The following is a 13,681-nucleotide window of genomic DNA, read 5'->3' on the forward strand; positions in this document are numbered from 1 at the left end:
CAGAATAACAAGGACAAAGAGAAGATCTGGAAAGCAGTGATAAAGGACATATCATCTACTGTTTTGAATCATATTAATTTTCTGACATTAATAAAAAGGAAAGAAAAGTAAATCACTGAAGATTGCTCACCAGAAAAATAGAAGCCAAGGCAACAATGTACTAATTAAAATAAGATAGCTATCAATCTAGAATTGTGCACCCAGCAAAATAATCTTTGAAGAAAGAAAATAGATACATGTATAAATAAGTTACCTCCAAGATATCTGCTCTAAAGGAACTTCTAAAGGATACACTTAAAGAAGAAGGAAAATAGGCCCAATGGAAGTATGAAGTTCAAAAAGGAAAGCTGAGCAAATAAATCTTACATATGGGTATATCCAAACAAATATTATCAAAACAAAATAATTGAAATATTATAGGATAAAATATGTAATTGGGGCCCAGTTTGGCTCACAGGTTAGAACATCGCCTGTGGACCAATGAGTCGCAGGTTCGATTCTGGTCAGGGGCACATACCTTGGTTGCGGTTTGTCCCCAGCCCTGATTGGGGTCGTGTGGGAGGCAACCAGTAGATGTGTCCCTCTCAAGTCGATGTTTCTCTCTCTCTCTCTCCCTCTCTCTCTCTCTCTCTCTCTCTCTCTCTCTCTCGTCCTCTCTCCCTCCCACTCTATCTGAACAAAAATGGAAAAATATCCTCAAGTGAGGATTAAAACAATATATATGTAATTGGGAAGGGAAATATGACAAACTGTTCTTGAATCCTCATATTGTTTAAAAAATAGAGGGATATGATATTAATCCTACACATTGTTAAATAAAATATGTATAATTATATTTCAAGTATAACAAATAAAATAACTGAAATAAAGTTTTAAAATTCTATAAAAACAAAGGGGAGGAGTGAAATGAGATAAAACTGAACAAAACCTCAACTTTTAAAAAATTTGAGAAACCTCTTTAGGTTCTCACCCATTAAAAAAAGGTATCTTCTTTTGGGTTATTTTATGCTATAACAGAGCTTAATGGCCTGATTAGAAAGAGAATATCTAAACAAACCTAACTCCTAGCAACATACTCATTTGCTCCTTTTGGAGAGTTTAAAGTAAAGCTCTTGTTTCTATCTGGGGGGTCATTCTCCCCCTAAACTGGCCAAGATGGCATCTTCTAAATTAGCAACAGCAACAAAATTAAGAACTTAGGCTCTTCAAAAAACACAACTGAAAGGAAAAAAAAAAGATAAACCATAGACTGGGAGATAATTTTTCTTTTTTTGCAAAACTCACATCTGATAAAGGACCTGTATCAGTGTTGGCTAGGATGTAGAGAAAAAGGAACCCTTGTACCCTGCTGGTAGAAATGCAGACTGGTATAACCACTGTGGAAAACAGAATGGAGTTTCCTCAAAAAATTAAAAGTGGAACTGCCATTTGACCCAATGATTCCACTTCTAGGAATATATCCTTAGAAAACACCAATCAGAAAGAATATATGCACCCCTATGTTCAGAACAGCACTATTTACAATAGCTAAGATCTGGAAACAGCCCAAATGCCCACCAGTAGATGAGTGGATAAAAAAGCTGTGGTACATTTACACAATAGAATACTATGCAACTGTGAAAAAGAAGGCTCTCTTATCCTTTGAGACAGCATGGAGGTTACCTGAGAGTATTATGCTAAGCAAAATAAACCAACCAAAGACAAATATCACATGATCTCACTTATATGGGGAATCCAATGAACAAAATAAACTGACGAACAAAACAGATCCAGAGACATGAAAGTAGGGAACAGACTGATAAACCTCAGAGGGAAGGGGGATGGGAGGAGTTGAGAAGATATAAAATGAAGAACTTATATGCATATATGCACAACCCAGTGACACAGACAATAGTTTGGGGAAAGCAAGAAAGGGGTGGGAGTAGAAAGGAGGGGATCAGCCTTGGCCGGTTTGGCTCAGCGGTTAGAGTGTCGGCCTGCGGTCCCGAGAGACCCAGGTTCGGTTCCCGCTAAGGGCACATACTTTGGTTGCAGTTTGTCCCCGGCCCTGGTTGGTCATGCGGGTGGCAGCCACTCGATGTGTCCCTTCACGTCGATGTTTCTCTCTCTCTGTCCCTTCCTCTCTCTCTCCCTCCCACTCTATCTGTACAAAAAAAATGGAAAATATCCTCGGGTGAGGATAAAAAAATAAAATAAAATAAAAAAATAAAATAAAATAAAATAAAATAAAAGAGGCACATTTAAAAAAAAAGAAAAAAAAGAAAGGAGGGGATCAATGAAGGGAAAAAAGTGGGAACATCTGTAGTACTTTCAACAATATGATGAATAAATACATATTTTTTAAAAAACTATTGCTGACAATGTGGAGAAATTGGAATTCTTGTTCACTGTTGGTAGGAATGTAAAAGTATATAGCCACTATGGAAAATAGTATGGTGGTTCTTCAAAAAATTAAAAACACAATTACCATGTGATTGCTGGATCATATGATATATACCCAAAATAATTGGGGAAAAAAAGATCAAGAGACATGGAAGCAGGGAATAGACTGACAAACCTCAGACAGAGTGGGGAGAGGGGCTGGAAGAGATTAACCAAAGAACTTATTTGCATATATGCATAATCAATAGCCACAGACAATATTGTGTTGAAGGTCTGTGGGGGGAGGGGTTGGGAGCAGGGTGGAGATGGTCAGTGGGAGAAAAGAGGGGGGACATCTGTAATACTGTCAACAATAAAGATAATTTTTTTTAAATCCTCACCCAAGGATACTTCTTCCATTTCCATCTTCAGACAGAGTGGGAGAGAGAGAGAGAAACATCGACGTGAGAGAGACACATCGATTGGTTGCCTCCTGCACAGTCCCGATCAGGGCCCGGGACTGAACATAACCAAGGTACATGCCCTTGACCAGAATCAAACCCACCACTCTTCGGTCCGTGAGCTGATGCTCTACCGCTGGGCCAAACCGGCCAGGGCTGTTTAAATATAAATACACACACACCTCTTAATACTCAATAAGAAAGAAAAAAAAGTGAAAGATTCAATAGACATGTCACCAAAGAATATATACAGAAGGAAAATAAGCAGGGCCAGGAGTGGCTGAGGTAAATTCGGTGCCTGGACTGCTCTACACTTGCACTTGAGCTTGAGAATAAATGCCTTCTAAAATTTTGGACCTAGTTGCCTCAATTATCTCATTCTAGTTAATTTTGTCCATTTTCTTATAAAATTAAACACATACTTATAATTATATGACTCAACAATCTGTGTCCCTTACCGAGGTGGAATAAAAACCTACATCCACACAAAATCTATACACAAAAGTTTATATAGGCTTTAAACTTAATCACCAAAGAGTGGAAACAACAAAAATGGTCCTTACCTGATGAAGGGATTCATAAACTGTGATACACTCATAAATGGAACACTACTCATCAATAAAAAGAAATAAACTAGATATGCACAACATAGATGAATCTTGAATTATGCTAAACAAGAAGCAAATTTGAAAGGCTACATACATACTGTATAATTCACTTAAGTGAAAAAGCAAAGCTGTTGGTTCACAACCTCAAGAGTTCCCTAGGTGAAATAAAAAACTGCAAAGGGCAGGGGTTTTTTTGTATTTGTGTTCAGAGAGAGAAAGAGAGAGAGAGAAAGAGAGAGAGACATCGATTTATTGTTCCATTTATTTATGCACTCATTGGTTGCATCTTGCATCAGCCCTGACTGGAGATTGAACCCACAACCTTGTTGTATCTGCATGTTCTACCCAACTGACCTACCCAGCCAGGGTAGTAGATGGCAATTTTATTTTAATTAATTAATTAATTAATTTTTTTAATCCTCACCTGAGGACATTTTTGCATTTATCTTCAGATAGAACAGGAGGGAAAAAGGGAGGAAGAGAGAGAGAGAAACATCAATATGAGAGAGACACATAGAATGGTTGCAACCCACACAACCCCTACCGGGGACGGGACAAATACAACTGAGGTACATGCCCTTAGCGGAACCGAACCCAGGACTCTCTGGTCTGCAGGCTGATGCTCTAACTGCTGAGCCAAACCGGCCAGGGCATAGATGGCAATTTTAATAAACAAGAGGATTTACATAGGAGGCGTGTCTTGGGCAGCTGCAAAGAGGAGTAGATCTCTGTAATCACCCACCAGAATTTCTATAAAGATCTTAATCCTACTGAGACATGTATACAGACCAGATGGTCTCACTAACACATTACTCTCTAGCACTGGTTCTCAACCTTCCTAATGCCATGACCCTTTAATACAATTCTTCATGTTGTGGTGACCCCCAACCATAAAATTATTTTCATTGCTATTTCATAACTGTAATTTTTCTACTGTTATGTCTTAGGCGACCCCTGTAATAGGGCCATTCGACCCCCAAAGGTCTAAAGGCTTCCTCCTAGAAGTAGTTCCTAGTATAGTAAGGGACCAATGGGCAGAACCTCCAAGGTCAGTGGAGAGGGTAAGGAACCTCCCATTGCTCTGTCCAGTTCAAGGGTCAACCCACAGTCACGTCCTCTTGATGACTGTCAACAAAAGCACGGACCAGTATGTACAATTCTACAGGTACAACTACATATTTGTATATGCAGTGAGTACCTTTAGAAGGTGAACTGGAGGATGGGAATGGATGGAAAGCAGATTTTCACTGTTCATTCGTTTTACTGTTTAAACGTTTTATCATTTATATATATTATCTATTCAAAGTAAATATTTAATCTTAAAAACAGCTTAAAAAGTAAAAAGCAGTATATATTATGATTACATAAAAAAACCACTGGTGGCTAAACGTTTTCTAATGCCAGATGTTTCTATGCTATTACCCTGAAAAAAACCAGAGGTGGGCCCTGGACGGTTTGGCTCAGCAGTTAGAGCAACGGCCTGCGGTCCAAACCCGGGTTTGGTTCCCGCTAAGGGCACATACCTCGGTTGCAGTTTGTCCCCGGCCCTGGCTGGTCCTGCGGGTGGCAGCCACTCAATATGTCTCTTTCACATCGATGTTTCTCTCTCTCTCCCTTCCTCTCTCTCCCTCCCACTCTACCTGAACAAAAAATGGAGGTGAGGATAAAAAAAAAAAAGCAACAACAACAAAAAACTAGGGGTGGGAGGTGAGGTACAGCTCCTAGCTAGATGCTGCTCCTATCGAATCCCAAATCAAAGATGCGGAGCCAGTAAAAGGAATCAAGAAAGAAAGGATGCTTTGCACGATTTTTAAAGCGAAGGTGACACGTTCCCAACCAGCCAATCAGTCCCCGGAGCCTAGGAGGCATAAACGCCCAGCACAGTCGTCCGAGTCCTGCGCCGGTTGATCCCCGGGGCAAGGCCGGCCTAAGGATTGGGTCAGGAGAGTGCAGCTAGAACCTGTCCTCCTACCGGACTGGGAAAAGACGACGCCGGTGGAAGAGGTTTCTCAGACTCCTAACAGCACAGCCCGCGTTGGCTGGATTCTCTGTTACCCGCAGTATCCTAGCAACGACCCGGGCACCACTCCCTCCAGCCTCGCGAGAAGAGAAGTTTCTCGCGCTGGAAAGGACAGCCGCGGGAGGAAGGAGCCGCGCCGGGAGGTGAAAAGGCAGGAGGGGGGGAGTGGGCGGGGCAAATGACGAGGGGCGGGGCGAGGGGCGGGCGGGGCGAGGGGCGGGCGGGGCGAGGGGCGGGCGGGGCGAGGGGCGGGCGGGGCGAGGGGGGGGGGGGGGGGGGCGAGGGGCGAGGACTGTTGTTACCTGCTGGTTAGATCTGACAGTGAATCAGACTCGAACCACTCACTCTCCCAGGTCCCCTTTTCACATGTGAAAGGGCATTTCTCCGAAGCAAACATTGAAAGCAATTTACACTTATAAGAAATCGATATTATGGAAAATTTAAATATGAAATGAGAATGAAGACCTTGACAAAGGAGAACTCATGTACAACAGCAGGTGCCTACTTGCTTCTGTTAAATTTAGAACTTGGCTCTTGGCTTTGTGGCAAAGAGAAAAGCGAGTCAGGAGGTATTAAATAATTCCCCCTTTTAAGTTAGGAGAAGCAAAGCTTTTGTTAATCACTAAATTATAAGGGTTTTTTTTTTTCCCTATCATCATAAGTCACTAAATTATAAGGGTTTTTTTTTTTCCCTATCATCATAAGTTCTTTAAATTGAGTTTTATAAAGAATTGGAGGAAAGGATCATTTATATTCCTATTGCAAATGTAATAACAAATTTAATGTGGCTGCCTTGAAATAATAGCTAACATTTATTACTATTTTTTAAGTATATAAGTACTTTATACTTCTAATTTAACCATCACAATGATTTTATTACGGAAGAACTGTGATTAGCCCCATTTTACTAATGAAGAAACTAAGGTTCAGAGAGATTTAGTGAGGGAGCCAGGATTAAACCCAGCAATATGACTTCAGAGCCTCTAGTTTAAATCACTAATCTATGCTATCATGTTTGATTTAACTCTACTGTTTTAAAAGGATATAGGAATAAGTCATAAAATTAAAATTGTTATATATAGTACAGGTTCATTCCTCCTTCATAATGTTCAATGTTTTCATTCCTTTATATCATTTTACTAAAACTGTATTCTCATCTCCCAATAATTTACTATTCAATGTCCTTTTTCAGCCTTCATCCTATTTTAAAATATGTATTACTAGTACAATATAAAATATGTATTATATTCCCAGATAAAACTGGCTTTAATAATGGTTTTAAATAAACACAAATGCATTTAAAACACTGCATGAATCCACATACTCACAAAGAGCAAAGTGGGTAACGAGCATTCAGGTAACCACTAGGGTTAGTGGTTTTTACTAGTAAATCAGGTGTGATTAAAGGTGTCCAGATAGTGCTCCCAAATACTCCCCCACTCCCATCTCCAAAATCATAGTATATCTTAATTTTACTAGTAATGAGAATTCCATTGGTTTTAAACACACCTTTCTGGCTTTCCTCTTTAAAATGTATCATCCACTGCCGTCCATATACAAAAAATACTAGGTTTAGGCATAGAGGCAGGAGATAGAGGGAAGAAAACCTGGTGGTAGAGAACATCAAGTACTTCACAGTGTTAAATGTGGCTGGATACCCACTACATGTTCATTTTTTATTTATTTATATATTTTTTATTTTTAGTTATTTTTTTTGTTAATCCTCACCGAGGATATTTTTCCATTTTTTCAGATACAGTGGAAAGGACAGAGGGAAGAGGGCAGGGGGGACAGAAACATTGATGTGTGAGAGACACACGATTGGTGGCTCCTGCACGACCCCGACCGGGGCAGGGGATATAACCTGCAACCCAGATACAAGCCCTTGACTGGAATGGAATCCAGAACCCTTCAGTCCTCAGGTCAATGCTCTAACCACTGAGCCAAACCAGCCAGGGCCACATTTTATTTATAATTTACTGTGGAGATGATCTTATATAACCATGTGAGCCTAATTTTATTGGTCGGCTTCCCAGGTACTCCATTCTATGCAGGTTGGAAAGTTTATTAGCACATCAAAATCACACTCATACACACACCGTAGTTATTTGGTTGTATAAAATAAATGTAAATGCAAGGTGAAAACAACCAATGGGAAAGAGTCAATTCTAAAAGTGGAAAAGTAATTTTACATCATTTCCTACTTACTTTTCACAATAAACCTATACATTTGCTTAGAACTTATTGCCCAAAATGATTTATCTTTATTTCTTATTAAACACCTGCCTTTATTTATCTCAGCATGTATTATGCAATAAATATTTTTAATGTGCTTTATTTTTACAAACATGCCACCTAGTGGCCTTATAAAATCAAGCAGTTTAAAGTATTTCCCATTGTTACTTCAGGATAAAATATATTTTGATATAAATGAATGAATTGGGGAAAAAGAAAAGAATAATTTAGAAAAACAAGGACTTAAAATTATGCTTTGGAAATCATGTATATGGATTCAATTTGAATCATAATAACTCTGTGAGCTAGTTAAGAGACTGGAAATACAAATAGTATTTCCATAGTCCCTTTTCTATACTCATAAGGGACGATGTGTTTGAAATTCAGAATTTTTCTCATTTTTGGAAGGTAATATGAGCATATAGTATAAATTCTGGTACACATTCAATGGGTCTGAAGAAATAGAATCATAGAAGCAGAATCAAATACATTAATACTTCTTAGCAAAATATATTCATACTCACATTAAAGTGGGATAAAAACTACAAATAGCCTTATGTTAACTCCAGTCAGAATCTGCTTCCAATGAGTTGTGAAAAAAATTTCTGTTTTCAAACATTTTTGGAGTTTGCAATTTACATAGGAAATTTTGAACCTAAGAAAAAGAATCAGCTCACCTATCACAGAAAAAAAGAGTAAAATGAAATATTGTATTATAAAATAGTAATGTTTACATGTAGAAATGCCTAAAAGGTTCACCTGAACAAAAACAAAACACCCATATTTGTGATCATGAGAAATCCCCCCAAAAAGAATCTCTGAATGCTTTCATTTACACAGTCATTTACAGAAAGAGGCTAACCCACCATAAATTATATTTAGGCACAGTGCAAAATTAACTGCTACCATAAACCTAAAGATAGCTTTGAAAATTATTAGCGATACATGACCAGATAAATTCAGTTCTAGAGCACATTTAAAGAAAATTTTTTTCTTTTTTTTTAACGTGTTTTTTTTCTTTATTGAATGTAGAGAGAGAGGAATGGAGAGGAAGAGATAGAAATATCGATGAGAAAGAACATCAATTGGCTGCCTCCTGCATGCCCCCCAGTAGGGATTTGGCCCACAACCTGGGCATGTGCCCTGACCAGGAATCAAACCGGCAACCTCTTGGTGCATGAGTTGATTCTCAACCTGTGAGCCACACTGGCAAGGCCAAAAAATGTTTTACACCTGGTTCTGTTTCTTTTTTGTTTCTATGTGTGATGTGCCATGTTCCCTCTCCCCTGTCCATGTTTATGGAAGCATGTCTTGAAATGGTGCCATCCTCAGCCAAGATCCCTTATGTGACTCTTTGAGCACTGTCAATCCTCATTAGACATATAATAATAAGGAACAAACTTTTGTTGTGTGAAGACTTTCGGATTTAAGGGTAGCCTGTGCTAACAACTACTTTTCTCACTACTTTCTTTCATTAACTAAAGTTTTGGCTTATTAACTCTACATAAAGATGTTTGAATAAATTTCTCCAGTTCCCATCAATAATTCAAATCTTTTTTTTAATTGCCTAACTTATTTTATTAAAATAAAAATCACAAATCATAAGTAACACACACAATGTCCCTTTCACCATTTAAGTAAGATACTTTGATTTTATTTAAATATTCTCATGTTTTCAAGGTAACAGTATCTGAGAATGAGGCATACAGTGGTGGGCAAAAGTAGGTCTATAGTTGTGAGTATACAAAACACAATTCTGGTATTATTATTTATTAATCACTGTATTATTTATTCATATACCTACTTTTGCCCACCCCTGTATATATTCTGTAGTACTACAAACCCAGTAGCCACTAACCTACAGAATAATTTTCATCCAGGTACTTCAAAAAGTCTTGTCATTTCTTCAAACCTTTCCATCAGAACTCTGAGTTTGTTTTTTTTAATTAATCTATTATTTTTTTATTGAATTTTATTTTTGTTACAGATGTTTCTCCTTTTTTACCTCATTGATACCCCCCTCCCCATCTCCTCCACCCTTTCCCCAGCTTTGTTGTCCATGTCCATTGGTTATGCATACATGCATATAAGTTCTGTGGTTTAATAATTCAAATCTTATATCACATTCCCACTTTGATTCTTGAAAATTCTATTTAAAATCAACCTATTCATACTCCTCTAAACCAAACTCCTATCTCCTCATTTACTTTTTTTCTCAAAGCATTGCTATTATTGTAGCATAGGCTGCCATCCCATTGAGTACTGAGTTTTAAAGGAAATTTTGCCCAGATGCAAAATACTCATGGTATGTTCAATGACTTGGTACTTCATCCTACATCCCAGAATACCCTCACATAGGACGGTTCTTTGACTTCTGTTTCTCTATGTAACTATAGAGGCTGGAAGAAAAAGAAAAAGCTAATATTAGCGAATATGTGAGAATTTTCTTATACAGAACATTATCGATTTTCTCTCTTTCAAAAAGAAAACCTGAGGCCTTATATAGATAAATGGGGAAATGGCACAGGAGATGGAAAGTCCGCTCTACGGTTGGATAACATGTTAAACAATGCCTTGTAAGACCTGAACTCTTGGCTTGTAAGAATCGTGAAACTGAACTCAGATTTCTTGGGAGAGTTCCTGGATAAACAAAGAACACAGACTATCTGGAATATCATCTTGGCTGTCAAAAGGAGTAAGAACTGGCCCGGCAGAAAGGCCTGTGTAAAAAGCCTGCTGAACATCAGGTGAAGAGACAACTTTTAAGAAAAAAAAAAAAAATATATATATATATATATATATATCAGGGTGACATTGGTTAATAAAATTATATAGGTTTTGAGTATACAATTCCATAATACACCATCTGCATATTGTTTTGTGTGTTCACCACTGAAAGTTGTCTCTTTACTTCACCATTTATCCCTTTACCTTCATCCACATGCCCCCAATCCACTTCCCTCTTGTAATCAACATACTGTTGTCTATCTGAGGTGATTATTTTTTGCTTAATCCCTTTGTTTTCACCCAGCTCCAACCCCTTTCCCCTCTGACAGCTTTTAGTCTGTTTCCTGTATCTGTTTCTATTTTATTTTGTTCATTAAATTGCACTATAAGTGAAATCATAAAGGCAATACAGCAAGTCTTCCAGTGGTAGTTAAGTCCCAAAGTCAGCTATTTAATAATCTTGATCTCCATTTGACAGACTTTCTTTCCTTTTTATCTAGTATTTTTTTGTAATCCTCACCCGAGGACATTTTTGCATTTATCTTCAGGAGGGAGTGGGGAAGAGAGAGAAACATTGATGTGAGAGACACATGGAGTGGCTGCCACCCACACAACCCCAACCGGGACCGGGGACAAACTGCAACCCAGGTACGTGCCCTTAGTGGGAACCGAACTCAGGACTCTCTGGTCCGAGAGCCGAAGCTCTAAGCGCTGAGCCAAACTAGCCAGGGCTATTTAGTTATCTTAATCCTCATTGCTGCCCATGCAAATAAACCTGCTTTGCATGATAACAACAATAAACTCAATTAGCTTCACCTCTGTAACTACACTTTAGAATTAGAAAAGGAAATACTACAATCAAAATAAACTCCTTCCGTCCCCCAATTCTGAGGTGGGAGAGGGGGAGAATAATGGAGAGTGAAGCCTGGTGGCATATGATGGCTGCCACTAATGGCATCATATTCTTTCCATTCAGATGACAGACTACACCAACTTCTCCTGGTGTAGAAGAGATGGCGACCCTCAGAGTTGATCCGTACTTCAAGTGGGTGCCACATATCCTGTTTGCCCCAGGTAGTCATGATTTATACCTGTTAACCTTATAAAATGAATTCTTCCTTTTACTCTCAAAATCATTACAGGTTCAGTAAAAAATCACAGTAATACAAATATAAGCCATTTTCACCCAAAGGAAAGCATACCATAATTTTGAATATTCTGCCTTCAGCCCACAGGTAGGAAAAAGATATCAATTTTGCTGCCATTTTCTTGTTTACAAAACTCGAATTGATTAGTTTCTTTTTCTTTTGAAGTGTCTGGAGTATGGTAATTGAATAAAATATGAGGAACCTAAGGAGAATTGAAATGGGCCAATCTGAAAATTACTCAAATTAGTCTAGACGCCACTCAGCAACACTGAATATCTTTAACAAAAAGAACCATCTCCAATTGGTCAGGAAAGCTTAATCTGGAAGTTTATAGGACACAACTGGAAAACATTTCAGAGTAAAAACAAGCAAATGTAAGATGAGCAATTGGAATGGCAGTTATGAAATGTAAAAGAATGATGGACCACAGTGCAATACCTTTTAGATACCTACCAATGATCAGCCTGTGATCCATGTGAAGATTTCTGCACAAAATAAAATCCAGTTTACTACTTCTGTTCACATTTATTCTTTATATGTACTTGGACAGAAAAAGTCAAGAAACCAGGATCTAGGTTCTTTTGGTACAGCCCATGTAGTATAGGCAGGAGTAACATCTCAAGCATTCATAAGGAATAATATAATGGTTAGGAGCAAGAGTTCTGAACAAGATTGTATAGGTTCAAAATGTAGCCCCATATCTTACTAGCTATGTGATCTTGGGTATGTCATTATAGCATCTCTTTGCCTCAATTTCTCCAGGATCCCCATGTTGCACAACTGCAGGGAACACTACTCACATTGGATTCTGGTTTCCTTACCTAGAAAATGGAGGTAATTTTCAGGATCTCACTCTTAAAGTTGTTATGCAGATTTACTAAGTGAAATCAGTCAAGTACTTAGTACCTGGCAAATATTAACAAATATAATCTATTATTATATTAATACTATGACTACTACTATACTACAACATCTTTTTTTTTTTTTTTAATCTCACCCGAGTATACTTCTTTCCCATTTATATTCAGATAGAGTAGGGGGAACAGAGAAACAGCATCAGAGAGACACATCAATTTGTTGCCTCCCACATGATCCTGACCAGGGCCAAGGACCAAACCGCAACCAAGGTACATGCCCTTGACTGGAACTGAACCTGGAACTCCTTGGTCTGCAGGCTGATGCTCTAACCACTAAGCTAAACCAGCCAGGGCATACGACATTTCTAATGCAAACATCAATAAGGTCCCTGTTCATCAATAGTCAATAGAGATCTGTTGGTGAAATATATAAGGTGCCCAAGGATCATGGAAGAAGTGGGGCTGAAATATGACAAAGGCACATCAAGCCACCTGTTTTTACGGTTAAAAAAATTATCCTGAAAGCATCTATGCAAACATGCCTTAGGATCAATGATATATCTTAACAAATATAATGTATTAAAGCAAATGTTTATAATTAAAAAGGAAGTTATAAATCACAAATTCTACTTTTACGGAGGAAATAGGCCTTTCTAAGGGCTTTACAACTTGCCTCCACATCAGAGTTCATGATGGCACAACGATCATGGGAATGAGAACCCCTGGACTTCTGACTCGCCCTCTAATGCTTTTTCCCACTTCCCTCACAGCAGTTTTCTCTTTAGTCTGGCTGCTGAAAAGTAACTCAATCCTCTTCATTTAATATTTATTTAGCATTCAATTTACAGCTCTATAAGAGAAGTAATTTATTGGGAAAAAGAAAAACACATTTTTCCTCATTCTGAAAGATTCTGCTTTGGCATGGAGATAACAAAACGCACAAGCACAAGAGAAAAGGAGACTCTAGTACACTGCTGGTGGGAATGCAGACTGGTGCAGCCACTATGGAAAACAATATGGTGGTACCTCAAAAAATTAAAAATTGAACTTCCACTTGACTCAGTGATTCCACTTCTAGGAATATACCCTAAGAAGCCTGAAACACCAATCAGAAAGAATATATGCATCCCCATGTTTGTAGCAGCACTATTTATAATAGCTAAGATCTGGAAACAGCCCAAATGTCCATAAGTAGACAAATGGACACAAAAGCTTGGTACATATACACAATGGAGTACTATGCAGCTGTAAGAAAGATCTCTTA

At 38.3% G+C, this 13,681-nt stretch overlaps 1 protein-coding gene across 1 annotated transcript in view; it reads right to left on the reverse strand.

Moving 5' to 3' along the window:
• The window catches only part of IQUB (IQ motif and ubiquitin domain containing), a 94,331-nt gene extending 81,855 nt beyond the window's left edge, over positions 1-12,476 (reverse strand). The window contains exon 1 of the mRNA XM_036246909.1: positions 12,267-12,476. The gene's annotated coding sequence lies outside the window, so the exon portion shown is untranslated. The remainder of the gene's footprint in view (positions 1-12,266) is intronic.
• Positions 12,477-13,681: the final 1,205 nt, after the last annotated feature.

This window comes from Molossus molossus, unplaced genomic scaffold, assembly GCF_014108415.1.
Source record: "Molossus molossus isolate mMolMol1 unplaced genomic scaffold, mMolMol1.p scaffold_m16_p_7, whole genome shotgun sequence".
NCBI lineage: Eukaryota > Metazoa > Chordata > Mammalia > Chiroptera > Molossidae > Molossus > Molossus molossus.